This window comes from Boleophthalmus pectinirostris, unplaced genomic scaffold (genome assembly GCF_026225935.1).
Source record: "Boleophthalmus pectinirostris isolate CB_2022bp ecotype Guang Dong unplaced genomic scaffold, ASM2622593v1 HiC_scaffold_4, whole genome shotgun sequence".
Lineage (NCBI taxonomy): Eukaryota > Metazoa > Chordata > Actinopteri > Gobiiformes > Gobiidae > Boleophthalmus > Boleophthalmus pectinirostris.
In genome coordinates, this window is record NW_026571353.1 from 8,209,800 (window position 1) to 8,225,046 (window position 15,247).

The following is a 15,247-nucleotide window of genomic DNA, read 5'->3' on the forward strand; positions in this document are numbered from 1 at the left end:
GTCTCTCTCCCTCTCCCTCTCTCTGTCACTTTCTTCAGCACATGTGACAGTAATGGACGCAGGCACACGGTACACTTTGACAGGCAGGCTCGGGTCCTGGAGGTGACTGGAGGTGGTTACATATGCAAATATAAGGCAGGGGTTTAAAATCAAAGGTGCATTTAAAGGGGGCGTATTATGCAAAGTCAACTTTAATGAGACTTTAACCTTGTTATATCAGAATCAGGACAAAAAGAATGAGAAAAAGGTTTATTGCCATTGTCAGTGAACAAAATGCACAAACTAAGGCAACGTTTATATGATCACAGTCTCAACAGAAGACGCAAAAGTGGTGTCTCGTCTTCACGTTTTATTCTGCATTTAGATGAGCGTTTTCGGGTGGAAATCTGCATGTATACGGTGATGCAAAAGTGTGTGGAATTCGATTGGGTATGCACGCCAGGCGGCTCGGTGGTGACGCTAGGTGGTGATATATGTGACGTAAACGCGTATGGGACATGAGCAGATCTGACCAGAGTTTTGCGTCTTGGGCAGTGTAGACAGAAACGCTTCGACAGAGCATATTCAACTTTTCCACTCTGGAGGGTGGTTTCATATTTTGTTAGTTTTTAAGCCCCAAAAACGCCGTCACCGTCTAAACAAAAGGTACTTCTGAGAAAATTTTATGTCATTTTTCCCCGCAAAGGTTCTTGTGTAAACAGGCCCTATATTATAATAGGAAATTTACACTGTAGCCTATGATATTAGTATTAAATATTATATATTAACACTTGGGATGTAAGAATAACCAAAATATTGTGATATCATATTGTGAAAAGTCTCACAATAATATCGTGGACTGTCACAATATATCGAATCACAAGTTCCTTTGCTTAAATGCAAGGTTTTATAGTAGCAACAGCTGATAAACATCAGGAACTACATATCCCATGACTCATTTCAACATGATATTTTATTTATACAGTGCCTTTCTAAAAAATTACAACATTTTCTACACATGGAAACAAAATAAAATACCATGTAATGAAAATTATAACAATAAAATCAAATATTAAATCCAAACTATTCAATCATCTAACGTTGGTATTCTGCTGAAAATCTAACACACGCCATTGCTTAACTGGTCAGAACATACAATAAAACCAGTACACTTTTAAAATGTTACCAGCCTCGGGAGCTCAAATCGACTGTCCTTAAACTGTAACAGCTCTTGGGGGTTGTGCGCGTGTGCAGTAGTACTAAGAGCTCAAATCAACAGAACAACAGCTCCTTCTGACCTTGGCTCCCACTTACTTGGTATATTGTTGCCTCTCTCTCTGTAACTGCTGCAATAAGCATCGTCATTTTGGTTTTAAAATGTTCATATTAACCAGCTTTACATGCTCCTGGTGTTTTTATTTTGCTGTTTTGTCAGTTAAAAGCATTGTATTCATAATATATAGCCTGGGCCCAAAATGAACGCTATGGATGATGTTGTACTCGCTTTGTCCATTTCTTTATACAGTATAACAGTTACTCATTGTCCTCACTTGTAAATACAGTCGTCCCTCGCTATATCGTGGTTCACCTTTCGCGGTTTTGCTATTTTGTGGATTTATTTAGTGTAATTTTGCATGCCTTTTTTTACAGCTTATGAATGCACATTGCGTTCCTCCTGCTGCGTCCTGATTGGCTAAGGGACTCCTGTACAGTACAGTACAGAATGTGTTCAGCTTGCCAGGTTTATATAAATGTTCGATCTCTAGCAGTGTGATTCTGAAGTGCTGTATGTTTGCAAGTTTTCTCCCTGACAAAACCCACAATGTCGACGAAACCTTCTACACTGATTACTGTACACCGTTGTACACAGCTCACCTCTGGACTAATTATAAAAAAGCCAGTTTGCAAAGACTGCAGGTGGCCTACAATGACGCTTTACGGGTGCTTTTGAGGAGGCCACGATGGACGAGTTTGACTGAAATGTTTGTTACTGCTTGAGTGAACACTTTGCAAGCTGCACTAAGAATTTTAATGTACAGTTTTATCTGCAGATTGAACAAATCAGACAATGAAATAATAATATCACTCCCAAATTTGAGATTCAGTGCAATAAGGTATCAGTCCAACATGTGGAGACACTGGTATGTCTGTCTTTTAAAAACATGAATGTTTATTGTTTTGTATTGTCACTGTCCATGTCTGTTTTTTAAATGGACCATAAGTCCGGAATAAAGATGATGATGATGATGATGACTGACAAGGCTCCTGTGGTCGCACCCAAAAGACAGAAGAAGATGCAAACCATCGCACAAAAAGTTGGACTTCTGGACTTCGTGCTGAAGGAAGGTAGAAATTATGCGCTGTAGCAGAGTCTTGCACTGGGCTGAGTACCTGCAAATAGCTGTTGAGAGAGAGAACCACGAGCCAGTGCAGCAGGGTGTCAGTAAAGCGCGATCGGGCTTCGGCTGCGCTTACCTTTGTGAGGTGCGGAGCTGAGCCGGTCCTTTCTCCTGCGGTCACCTTCGAGCCCTTCCCGACAGTGAGCCCTGTTTCAGTTCTGGTTTAGTCCTGGTTTACTGCTGTTTTAGTCCTGTTTTAGTCCTAGTTTAGTCCTCCTCTTCAGTCCTGGAATCAGTCCTCGGTTAGTCCTGGTTTAGTCTTGGTTCAGTCCGTGTCGTATGCAGAGCAAAAGTTTGACATAATCTCAGGTTAACGGGCAGGTGCAACATTGTACTGTGCAGGTGCAGGTCTCCAAAAATGAACCCGTGCAGGACTGCGCTGTAGGGCTCCATTACGGAATAAATTAATCTTTGGTTTGTTACATAAAGAAGGAGGAAAATAACAAAAGGACGACAGCAGCAATAAGTTTTAAGAAAGATGTAAAAAGGGTTGTAACTGTCCTGTCTGAGAAAAGTGAATAAAGAGTGTGGTGAGGGGTTTTACAGCCTTAAAACAGATATAATAATTGTAAAATATAAAGACGACTACTTCACGGATTTCACTTATCATGGGTTATTTTTAGAACGTAACCCCCACGATAAACGAGGGACCACTGTAGTTCATATAGTGTAATGTAAAATGTCTGAAGAATGCAAAAGAAAGCTCATTATGTTAAATTAGATTACTGCTTTTTGGGCAAATTTCTTGTTATTATTTCTATTATGATTCCATTATTGTTATATGGAGAATATTCTGTTCCATTGTAAAAGAATGTAAAATGTGTACTTGCCCCAAAATAAATCCATAAATAATGAAAAATAATGTTGTCAATGTCAGAGAAGTTCAATGTCTGTGCTGTACCAAGGGCCCTCACTGTCAGGGCGGGTGGATTTCCCGTCAGTACTCCTGTTTTTCCAATCAATTCAAAACATGCAAAACATAATCTAATCCTCCAGGTAATGACGATGAAACCTGACTCAAGCTCGAGGAGTTGGTTCCTTCGCTGCTCCTGACAGGTTACACTGAAGCGCTGAAGGATGGCTCAAATGCAGTGGAAACATTTGCAGGAACAATAAAGTGTATGACGTCCATATCTTTCTTACGGTAGTGGGAAAGACGTTGTAATTATGTTGTATCTTGTTGCATCAGTACTAAGTCAGGTGGAGCGAAAATACCGAAATGCAGCGCCCACAGATGAGATGTGTCCTTGGGTATGACACTTAAAGCACCTTGCCCCCAGTGTCTGCGTAAACCGGCGTAAGAATGTGTGAGTGCCTTGAAGGTGGAAAAGCACTGCAGTCGTCACTCACTATAACTCGGTTCACCTTTGGCAGTCTCGCTGTTTCGCAGATCTTTTTGTGTGTAATTTTGCTAGATTTATTTATTTTATTTTTTTACAGTGTATTGTGTTCCTCTCCCTGCGTCCTGATTGGCTAAGGGACTGTAGACCACTGTCAATCAATCTGCTCCGTGCCGTGTCTCCTGTACAGTTCAGAATGAGTTCAGCTTGTCAAATTTACTTAAATGTTCGATCTCTAGAAGTGTGATTCTGACAGTGTTGGGGAGTAACAGATTACATGTACCGGAGTTACATAATCAGAGTACAAATTGTGAGTAACTGTATTCGGTTACAGTTACTGTTTCAGTGAGTGGTAAATGGATTACAGTTACTTTGTTGAAATAAATGGATTACACGGCGGTATTTTCCTGTTTTCACATTTTGAGCTATATCCCTTTTTTTTTTTCTTTTTTTTTTCTTTTTTTTCGGTAATTCCACTCATTTCCAGACACTAAACCAGTTCTAAACCAGGTCTAAACCAGGTCTAAAACAGGTCTACAAACAGGTCTAAACCCAGGTCCAAACCAGGTCTAAACCTGGTCTAAATCAGGTCTAAAACCAGATCTAAACCAGGTCTAAACCAGGACTAAACCAGGTCTAAACCAGGACTAAACCAGGACTAAACCAGGTCTAAAACCAGGACTAAAACTAGGACTAAAACCAGGTCTAAACTAGGTCTAAACCAGGTCTAAACCAGGTCTAAACCAGGTCTAAACTAGGTCTAAACCAGGTCTAAACCAGGATTTAACAGGACTAAACCATACTGCGCAGACCATGTCTCCTCCTTCTATCAATAATATTTTAAGTAAAGACAGTTTTTTTTTTTTTATTGTCTTTTAGCAGACAAAACATCTTATGTGAAGATATCCTAGTCTTTGCTTCTCTACAGCAAATCAAGTAATCCAAAGTATTCAGATTACGTTACTCACCTTAAGTAACTTAATGGATTACGTTACAAACTACATTTGGGGATATGTAAATATATAATCTGTAAGGGAATACATTTTAAAAGTAACCTTCCCAACACTGGATTCTGAAGTGCTGTTTGCATGTTTTCTCATTCATGTTCTGCACTGACAAAGGCACCTGTGGTCGCACCTAGGCCTGTAACAATAATAAATTTTGCTGGATGATTAATTGACCAAGAATTTATTGCGATAAATGATAATATTGATTATTAAATCTCTGTAACAAAATTGCCCTTAAAAGTGATTTTAGTCATTGACTTACATTGGAATATTGTGTCTTGTCTCTCTGTGGCTGCTGCTGTGAGCCTCGGCATTTTGGTCTTGAAGTGTTCGTATTAACCTGCAACACTGGATCCTGTTTCACTATGAGGGAGCCTCTGTTCTGTCTGGTATCGTGTCGGTTTCTTGTGGGATTTAAGTGGATTTCGGTCTTTCTCGGGGGCTAAACTAACTGTGTCGATCATGTATGGGTTTATGCCGACTGTTGGGGTTTGAGACATTTCTTCTCGTCGTTTGCACGCTCGCTGCATTTGACGCATGTGGCTGTTGAGACATGTCCCACTCACCAGTGTTGATTCGGCATTGTGACTGTGTTTTGCCACTCTGACAGCAGCACTGGTGTTGCGGCTTCATGTTCAGCGTACAGACAGTGACGCTTTCTGCACTCAGGCTACGCGCGCATCCACGTTGGTTCAAGCGTCATTACGACTGTTAAACGAGAGGAGTCAGAGAGCGACAGAAGCCTTCTAACATTCAGTCTCTTTGAGAGCGAGGAAAACAAACAAACAAGCATGCAAATAGAATTGATCACGGCCGGAAAAGTTATCGTACGATTAATTGATTTATTGAGTATCTTTACAGCCCTAGTCGCACCCAAAAGGCAGAGGAAGATGCCTAGAGGAAAAATTTGTTGCTCAAATATGTCTTTTTTTAAGCTCGGAAAACAAAGTCTCATAATAGTTCTAGATTTGTCTGGCGTGAGTCTTGTTTGTTTCTCCTAAACTTCATTAGGAGCAACAGTGGAGACAAAACAGAATTCCTACTTGAGGCACTAGCCATTGCACAAAACGTTGGACTTCTGGACATGCTGATGGAAGGTAGAAGTTACAAAGCTGTAGGGCGCCATTACGGAATAAATTCATCTTCGGTTCGTTACATAAAGAAGGGAAAAAAAGTGTGTGGTGAGGGGTTTTACAGCCTTAAAACATATATAATAATCATAAAAATTTAAGCTGATTACTTTGTGTATTTTGCTTATTGTGAGTTATTTTTAGAACGTACCCCCCCTACTATAAATGAGGGATCACTGTATATAACATTTTTACCAATACTTACTCGAGTTTCTTACTGAAAACAAACAAAAAACACAATAGGAACCTGAATTTGTGTCAGAAATACACAAGAAAAACTGGTTCACCTCATATACCTCCTATAAATCACAATAACCTTTTTTTTTTTCATCAGGCCATACCTCAATGTGGAAAAAAACATTCCTGTGGAACCTAAAGAAATTATTGTATGCATCATCGTCAGCCTACAAGCTAACGGACAGATCTCATCCATCACCGCATTTCCAAACCTCATCCAGCTCCTGTAGCAGTCTCCAAATGAAGCCATGACAGCAGCCTACAGACTTCAGCTTGTGTGCGCACTGACAGACTTCATTAAAAGACCCAAGACACATGCGGTTGAGGAAAAAAGACAAAAAACTGCAACAAATGGGCAAAAAGAGCCAGAAGAAAAAAAGAGAAAGAATGAAAGAGGGATGGACAAAAGGGAGAGGGTAAGTCTTGCATATCAGATGGAAATAAAAAATCACTTGTGTCACCCATCACAAGAGGAACGTCAATTCTTGTCAGAAATACTTAAGAAAAACTATAGGCCAAATCATATGCAGTATGAACAAAAATGAACAACTTTTCCACTTCACTGAGCGACTGAAGACATGTGGTTGCTGAAAAAGACAAAAAACGCCAACAAACGGAAACAAAGAACCAGGATAGAAGAAGAGAAAGAAAAAAGGATGGAAAGAAGAGAACATAGTGTATTGCAAAAAGTACCAAGCATTTCCAAACCCCGTCCAACTCGTTTACCAATCTCCAAATAAAACCATGAGCGAGAGACCAAAGAGACATGAGGTTGTGAATAAAGACAAAAACTGATGAAAAGAACCAGGAAAAAGAGGAAAAAGAAAGAAAGAAAGAAAGAAAGAGGGAGGGAGAGGTTAAATCTTGCATATCGGATTGAAAACAAAAGTCACTTGTATCACCAATCACCTTCAATACCCAAGGAAATCTATAGACCGCACTAATCAAGACTAAGACCAGTCTGAGACCATAGGCTCCCGAGACCAGGACAAGACCAAGACCTCTGAGGGTCAAGACCGAGACAAGACTGAGACATTTAAAGGCCAAGCCTTTACGGCCCACCGAGACCAAATCGAGACCATCTTTGTCATTTTCAACATTTATTTGTATTTTACACATATATAGCAATATTTTTATAAATCTATCTCCATTTTATCACTTGCCGAGTATCAGACGTCGTGTTCGAGACAAGACAAGTCCAAGCGCCTTCAAGACCGAAACAAGATGTAGTTGAGTCCGAGACAAAACCAAGACCGCAAAAAAACAACCAATCTCCAAATAAAGCCATGACCGAAAGACCAAAGAGACATGGGGTTGTGAAAAAAGACAAAAACTGATGACAAGAACCAGGAAAAAAGAGGAAAAGGAAAGAAAGAAAGAAAGAAAGAGAGAGAGAGAGGGGAAAAAGTTAAGTCTTGCATATCGTATTGAAAACAAAAACCACTTGTGTCATCCATCAACTTCAATACCCAAGTAAAACTATAAACTACTTACTAGTGTTGTAGTCAAGACCAAGACCGTCCAAGACCACAGACTCTCGAGACCAAGACAAGACCAAGACCAAGACAAGACCAAGACCAAGACAAGACCAAGACCATTGCCCATCGAGACCAAATCGAGACCATCTTTGTCATTTTCTATATTTATTTGTATTTTACAGTTGTTTTGGCACATATATAGCAATGTTTTTATAAATGTATCTCCATTTTATCATTCGTCGAGAGTCAGACCTCGAGTCCGAGACAAGACTGAGTCCAACCGCAGAGTCTTGTATATCAGATTGAAAACAAAAATAACTTGTGTCATCCATCAACTTTAATACCCAAGTAAAACTATAGACTACTTACTAGAGTTGTAGTCAAGACCAAGACCGGTCCAAGACCACAGGATCCCGAGACCAGGACAAGACCAAGACCTCTGAGAGTCGAGACTGAGACAAGATCGAGACAAGGCCAAACCACAGCCTATCAAGACACAAATCAAGACCATCCTTGTCATTTTCAACATTTATTTGTATTTTACACTTATTGTGGCACATAATATCAATGTTTTATCACTCGTCGAGTGTTGGACCTCAAGTCTGAGACAAGACCGAGTCCAAGGTCCTTTAAGACCAAGACAAGACCTCGGTTGAGTCTGAGACGAGACCAAGACCGCAAAAAACAACCAATCTTCAAATAAAGCCATGACCGAGAGACTGAAGAGACATAAGGTTGTGAAAAAAAAAAAAAACTGAAAGAAAGAAAGAAAGAAAGAAAAAAAGTTAAGTCTTGCATATCGGATTGAAAACAAAAATCACTTGTATCATCCATCAACTTCAATATCAAGTAAAACTATAGACTACCTACTATAACCTTTTAGATTTTTTGTCAAGAAGATCAACATACTGATACAGAAAAGAGAAAAGAGGAGAAAGAAAGAAAGAGAAATGGAAAGAAGGAAAGATCGTGTATAGCAACTCTTTTACCAATCTCCAAATAAAGCCATGACAGCGGCCTACAGATTTCACTGAGCGACCAAAGACACATGTGCTTGCGGAAAAAGACAAAAAAAAAAACGCCAACAAACGGAAGAAAAGAACCCGGAGAAAAGAAGAGAAGGAAAAAGGGATGGAAAGACGAGGACATAGTGTATTGCAAAAAGCCCTAGCGTTTCCAAACACCATCCGACTCTTTTACCAATCTCCAAATAAAGCCATGACATCGGCCTACGGACTTCACCGAGCGACCGAAGACACATGTGGTCGCGAAAAAGACAAAAAAAATCGCCAACAAACGGATGAAAAGAAGCCGGAGAAAGAGAGAGGGAGGGATGGAGAGAAGGGGAGAGGGTAGGCCTTGCATGTGTGCGAGTTCCCAGCCTGTCAGGAGCTGTCAGGGGGTGATTTATGGCACCAGGACCGGGAGCTAGTCTCTGCTGCCAGCGCACTATTGTTACAACTGACAGCTAATGAGGCCGGACGGGCTTTCAAGCACTGCACTTAACACAGGGCTCCGTCTGCACCAGGCAGCAGCCGCGAGCCAGGGACCGAGAGAGAGACGAGAGAGAGAGAGAGAGAGAGAAAGAGAAAGAGAGAGGGAGGAGCACTCTCTCTTTCTCTGTCGCAGCTTTGCTTTCTCTCTTTCTCTCTCTCTGCTTACTTTCTCGTTTACCGTGCTGCCGTCCCCTTCTCTCTTTATCTTTCTCAGTCTGTCTCTGTCCTCTATTTACTTTCTCTCTCTCTCTCTCTGTCCTTTATTTACTCCCTCTCTCTCCCTGTTGCTATCCTGTACTGTCTCTCTTGTGTGTGTGTGTATTTGTGTCTCTGCCCTCTACATTCTCTCTCTCTCTCAGTCTATCGCTATCGTCTCTCAGTCTGTCTTCTATTTACTCTCTCTCACTTTCTGTCCTCTATTCTCTCTCTCTCTCTCTCTCTGTTGCTATCCTGTACTCTCTCTCTTGTGTGTGTATTTGTGTCTCTATCCTCTGCATTCTCTCTCTCTCTCTCTCTGCTTTCTTTCTTGTTTACCATGCTGCCGTCTTCTCTCTTTATCTTTCTGTCTCTATCTTCTATTTACTCTCTCTCTCTGTTGCTATCTTGTACTCTCTCTCTTGTGTGTGTGTGTTTGTGTCTCTATGCTCTACTCTCTCTCTCTCTCTCGCATTCTCTCTCTCTCTGTGTCCTCTCTTTACTTTCTCTCTCTGTTGCCATTCCGTGCTCTCTCTTTCACGTGTGTGTCTCTATCCTCTATATTCTCTCTCTTTCTCTCTTTCTCTCAGTCTTGTCTCTGTCATCTATTTATTCGCTCTCTCTCTCTGTCTCTGTCTTTTCTTCTATTTACTCTCTCTCTCTCTGTCTGTCATTTATTTAGTCTCTCTACCTGTTGCTATCCTGTACTCTCTCTCTCTCTCTCTTGTGTGTGTTTCTCTATCCTCTGCTTTCTCTCTCTGTCCTCTATTTACTTTATCTCTCTGTTTCTATTCTGTGCTCTCTCTTTCATGTATGTGTCTCTATCCTCTATATTCTCTCTCTCTCTCTCTCTCTCTCTCTCTTTCTATCCTCTACTCTCTCTCTCTCTGAATGTGTCTATTCTCTCCTTTCTCTCTCTCTGTCTCTGTCGTTTACTCTCTCTCTGTGTATGTGTTTCTATCCTCTGTTTTCTCTCTGTCCCTCTCTCTCTCTCTCTGCATTTCTATTCTCTACTCTCTCTCTCCGTACGTGTGTCTCTATCCTCTATTTACTTTCTCTCTCTCTGTCTGTCTCTATCCTCCACTCTCTCTCTCTCTCTCTCTGTATGTGTTTCTATCCTCTATTTTCTATCTCTCTCTTTCTGTCCGTCCTCTATCCTCTACTTTCTCTCTTTGCCTCCATCCTCTCTCTGTCTCTCTCTCTCTCTGTCCTCTCTCCTATTCTTTCTTTCCCATTTCTCTTTTTTGTTTTATTCAGCTCTCCTTTACTCCCCCACCTCTCTCTTCTCTTCCCTCTCTCTGATTCTGTCTCTGCGTTCTTACTCACCTCTGTCTCCCCTCCTCTTTCTCTCTCTCTCTTCTCTCCTGTCTTTCTCCACACACCTCCATGTATTCCCTCTCTTCAGTGCAGGCCGACTGGGGCAAAAGGCAGTGGCCACATGACCTCATATTAAAACGATGAATTCACTCATTTACTGCTAATTACTGCACAAGAGAACAGGGGATTTCAAGGTTCACTGACAAATTGTGACACTAAATTACGAAGACTGGAATATTTAAATGAGTTGAACTAAAACAGAAGTGTACCAAAATGCTGAATGAGTAGGAAAAAAGGGGAAAAAACAATTTAAAAACAAAAAAAAAGGGCCCACATTACTATATTTTCTGATCTATTTTATAATGCTGTTTCCTCATCACAAACAGACCTGGAGTTGTTTTGTTTCATTCACACATTTAAAGCAAAAACTCTGCAGATTTAGGCTGAGTTCTTCCCTCAAACTGAAAACACTGTTGTGATGTCATGTGGTAATCAAGGAAGTGCTCCACTGTGTTTTTAAACTCCATAAACCTTCTCTAGAATCCATTCGGATCATTTCATCTCTGCGGGACTAGCTGTTACCTTGTAAACCACTGCATGACATCACAAGTTGGAACAGAGCATTTTGACTTTTGGAGATCATAGTCATAACAAAGAATGACTCAAACATGTGAATGAAACAATGTCATTTCTATAATGACTGAAAGGACAAGATCGCGGATACGAGTGGTCCAAATGAGTTTCCTCCGCAGGGTGGCTCCCTTAGAGATAGGGTGAGGAGTTCAGTCACACAGTAGGAGCTCGGAGTAGAGCCGCTGATCCGTCACTTTGAAAGGAGCCAGTTGAGGTGGTTTGGGCATCTGTTGCCGGATGTAGAGGTGTTCTGGCCATGTCCCACCAGGAGGAGGCCCAGGGAAGACCCAGAACATGCTGGAGGGACTATGGCCCCGTCCACACTAGTATGTCTTTGAGTGGTTTTCTTTGCAGACGCAGTGTTCGTCCACACTAATCCAACTGGAAACGGCTCCAGAGATGGAACGATCTGGTGCCGCCAGCTCCCATGAATTCATATCAGCACAGATCTGATCCGCCACTGTGTGGACGCCTGAAAACGCTGATACGCTGATGTAGGTCTATGCGCCGCAAAGTAGCTCATTCACCTCCAAGACGCTACGGTCTATGCGTACGGCCTGCAGACGTATAATCTCTGAAAAGTTTCACATGAACCATCTTCAACGTGATAGAAGAACAGAACAGACTCACCATGAGCAGAACACCCCTCTGTCACAGCAAGAACACATAGAATCCACTGAGTCCTGTCCTTTAGTCCGACAGAAGCTGAACCACATCAGCGCACAAAAGCGAGCTGTTTTTTGAGGGTTTAGTTTATGAAAATTAGCCATGCGCTTTTAAGTTTTGTTTCTGTAAAACGTAAACACACATGCTCAAAGCTGTGTGGATAAGGAAGGATTGTAGATACAGAAACGACGTGTGTGGACGCAGATTTTTTCCGAAACGGTGATATAGTGATACACAGATTAGTTTCAGTGTGAACGGGGTCTTAGTCTATTGGCTGACTGGGGAACGCCTTGGGGTCCCTCGGAGGAGCGGGAGGAAGAGTCCGGGGTGAAGGAAGTCTGGGAGTCCCTGCTTAGACTGCTGCCCTGGATAAGCGGAAGAAAATGGATGGATGGGTGAAAGAATGAAGCAAAACACTAATCCAGATCTGTTTTGATGACCTAATAACATTCTAACATGGAGACGAAGCTAATTCGAGCTGTTTGCATTATATAGGACCTTTAAACTTACTATTGCCATGGAGATGAGAATGTGACAGATTGTGCTTTTAAAAATACCTACATTACATTGCAGTTATTATCCCTTAACTTTCAGCTAAATCAGATAAGTTACGGGCTGTTTCTAGAAGGAAGCTCTCTGTAGGCCTTAAGGCAGTTTGATGGTAACAATCATCACTACATGTACATAAGTGGGGGAAGTGTCTTGCCCAAGGACAGCTGGGATCATACTGGGTAGAATAGATCAAGTTTGAAAAGTTAGTGACTTGAATTGTTGCACTGTTGGTCAAATTTGGGAACCTGAAATCTGTTTATGTTAGCAAATGTGTGAAATCTTAAAGTTGATTTCTGCTCATTCTGAAACTTGTATAACAATATATTTTTCAGATACACATGGAAATTCTGCAAAATTGACTTTTCAGAGCTCTTAATAGGTTAAAGTTGTTTCTCCTCGCTATTTTCTCACCTGAAGTTGTATTTGGAGTGATTTGTGCATTCTCGCTGCGCCATATCGCTGATTAAACCCCCGTTTTTATCTCCACCAATACATGCCCACTGCTCGACCCGTACATTGTTCTCCAGTTTTATTTTCTTTGTGTCAATCTGCTTGTGTGAACCGCAGCTATCCATCCAAGGTGCAGACTCTTTGTTGTCATGACGTTTACAGCGACATCATCTCCCATTGGGCAACTCAAATTTCTAACATGGAACTCAGCGACGTGTTTCTTTTATTAATGGTGAAAGGTGCTCTGTGTAACTTTTTGGTACAGGGTCCACCACCTGCTCGTCTCCATGGGGATGTGATTATTTTTCCTGGAATGTTCCCCAATCCGATATTCAACTTGCATTTATTTAATTATCTGTGTTTTTATTGCTTTAAATACCATGGAAAACAGCCATTCTCAGGATACACTCAGACGCCTCTCCACAGATCTGACCTGTATCTTGGTTGGACATAGATGAGTTTGAAGCTTTACCATGGAACATTCTAGTCAAAACAATGACAAAAACAACTCCAGGGAGACAAGAAGTTGGCAGACCCTCCAAGAAAAGTTACGCAATGCACCTTTAAGTCGTTTTAGAGGATTATTGTGATTTAAAATGTCCAACATTTAACATAAAGCTCCACGGATGTCATAGATAATAACTATAAGAGACATGCTCATCCAAGCTGCTTCTTCAGTTCTGAAGAAGCAGCTTAGATGAGCTGCAAAACGTCTTCAACCAAACTAACTTTTGTCCAGTCGACAAACTGAATTTTCTCTTCGTCATGGATTCTACCTGGACGACTGAGGGATTCTTCACATATATAAGAGACATAAAATACAAAATATACAAAATATGTCTTTGCATCGTTGTCCGTGTTTGTGCTTTCTGTCTGCTATTTTGATACTTTTTGTATTGTTCTTTGCTAGTCTGATTCATCAGCTTGTTTCACTTCGTGGAAACAGTCTGACCTCGCAGCATTAACATTTGTTCACTCAGCAGTAGGCAGGTACTTTTTTCATTGAACTAATCAAGGGCAATAACATCTTTCTCCTTTATAAAATTCACTATTCTTTATCTAGTGTATTCTGATTCCTGACTTAGTCGCTGGAGAGAAATTCAATTGAGTGGAGGCACTAGGTGGCGCCAGCCTGACTAGTTCTTTGCTGCTCATACTGCACTTCATAAACATTGTTTTTAAAAGTGTTATTGTTTCTATGGATACATCATTGCTCTGTGTGGAATGTTCCACAGTATAACATTAAACACCTCTACTTTACATTCATTTAATTATATATATATATTTAATTATATATAATTGTATATTATGAATGATAGATGAGGAGACAATGTGTATGACTGTATCTACAGTAACTTTATTGTCATTTTACTTGTATTGCATTTTTACTGCTGTTTCATAATTAGGTGGCTTGCACCAAAAAAATAAAAAAAATAAAAAATAATAATAATAATAATAAGTAAAAAAAAAAAAAGAAAAAAAAAAAAGAAAAACAGGTATTCTGTCTGTGAGCGGCATCGCCTATCCACAGATATGACCTGTAACTTCATCTGGTTTGTTCTCCATGAAGATAGAAAGGTTTTTTGACAGGCCCTCCACCAGAAAAGTTACTCAATGCAGCTTTAAATCAATCTGTGTCGTGTACCTAAATCCCCCATTGTCTGCTGCCTTTTATTAGCCTATTTCGAAACCATTTAACTGGCACATGGCCTTATTCCTGCAAGGACCTCTCTCCGTAATGACTACCAGAGACCCACCGACTCACCTTCCCCCTCTCCTCACCCGCTCACCCTTGTACACCCCCCTCCTCCTCCTCCTCCTCCTCCTCCTCCCTCCCTCCCTCCCCCTCCCACCGGGCCCCTGGTTCCTTGTCAGTCGTGATTAATGGCTCTCGGGCCCCGGCGCGGCTCTCACTGCCAGTTCCAGCCATGTTCCCTTGATACTTAATGAACTCTGACAAACTTCTCCTCTCCCTCGCTGTTGTTCTCTCTCTCTCTCTCTCTCTCTCTCTCTCTCTCTCTCTCCCTTTCTTTCTTTATTTCTTTCTTTCTCATTTAATTTCTTTCCCCTCTCTCCCTCTCTCTCTCTCCCCCCTTTCTCTCGTTCTCTCTCTTTCTGTTTTATCCTCTCCCTCTCTCCCTTGCCCTCCCTTTCTCTCTCTCTCTCTCTGTCTCTCACCTTTCGCTCTTTTGCTGTTTCTCTCCCTCTGTCTCTCTCTCTCTCTCTCTCTCCCCCTTTCTCCCAATCTCTCTCTCCACTGTCTATTGCTGTCTTGCCCCCCCTCTCTCTCCTTCTTTCTCTCCTCCTCTCTCTCCCACCTTACTCCTGTTTTCTCTCTCTCCACTCTCTGTCTTGTCCCCTCTCTCTC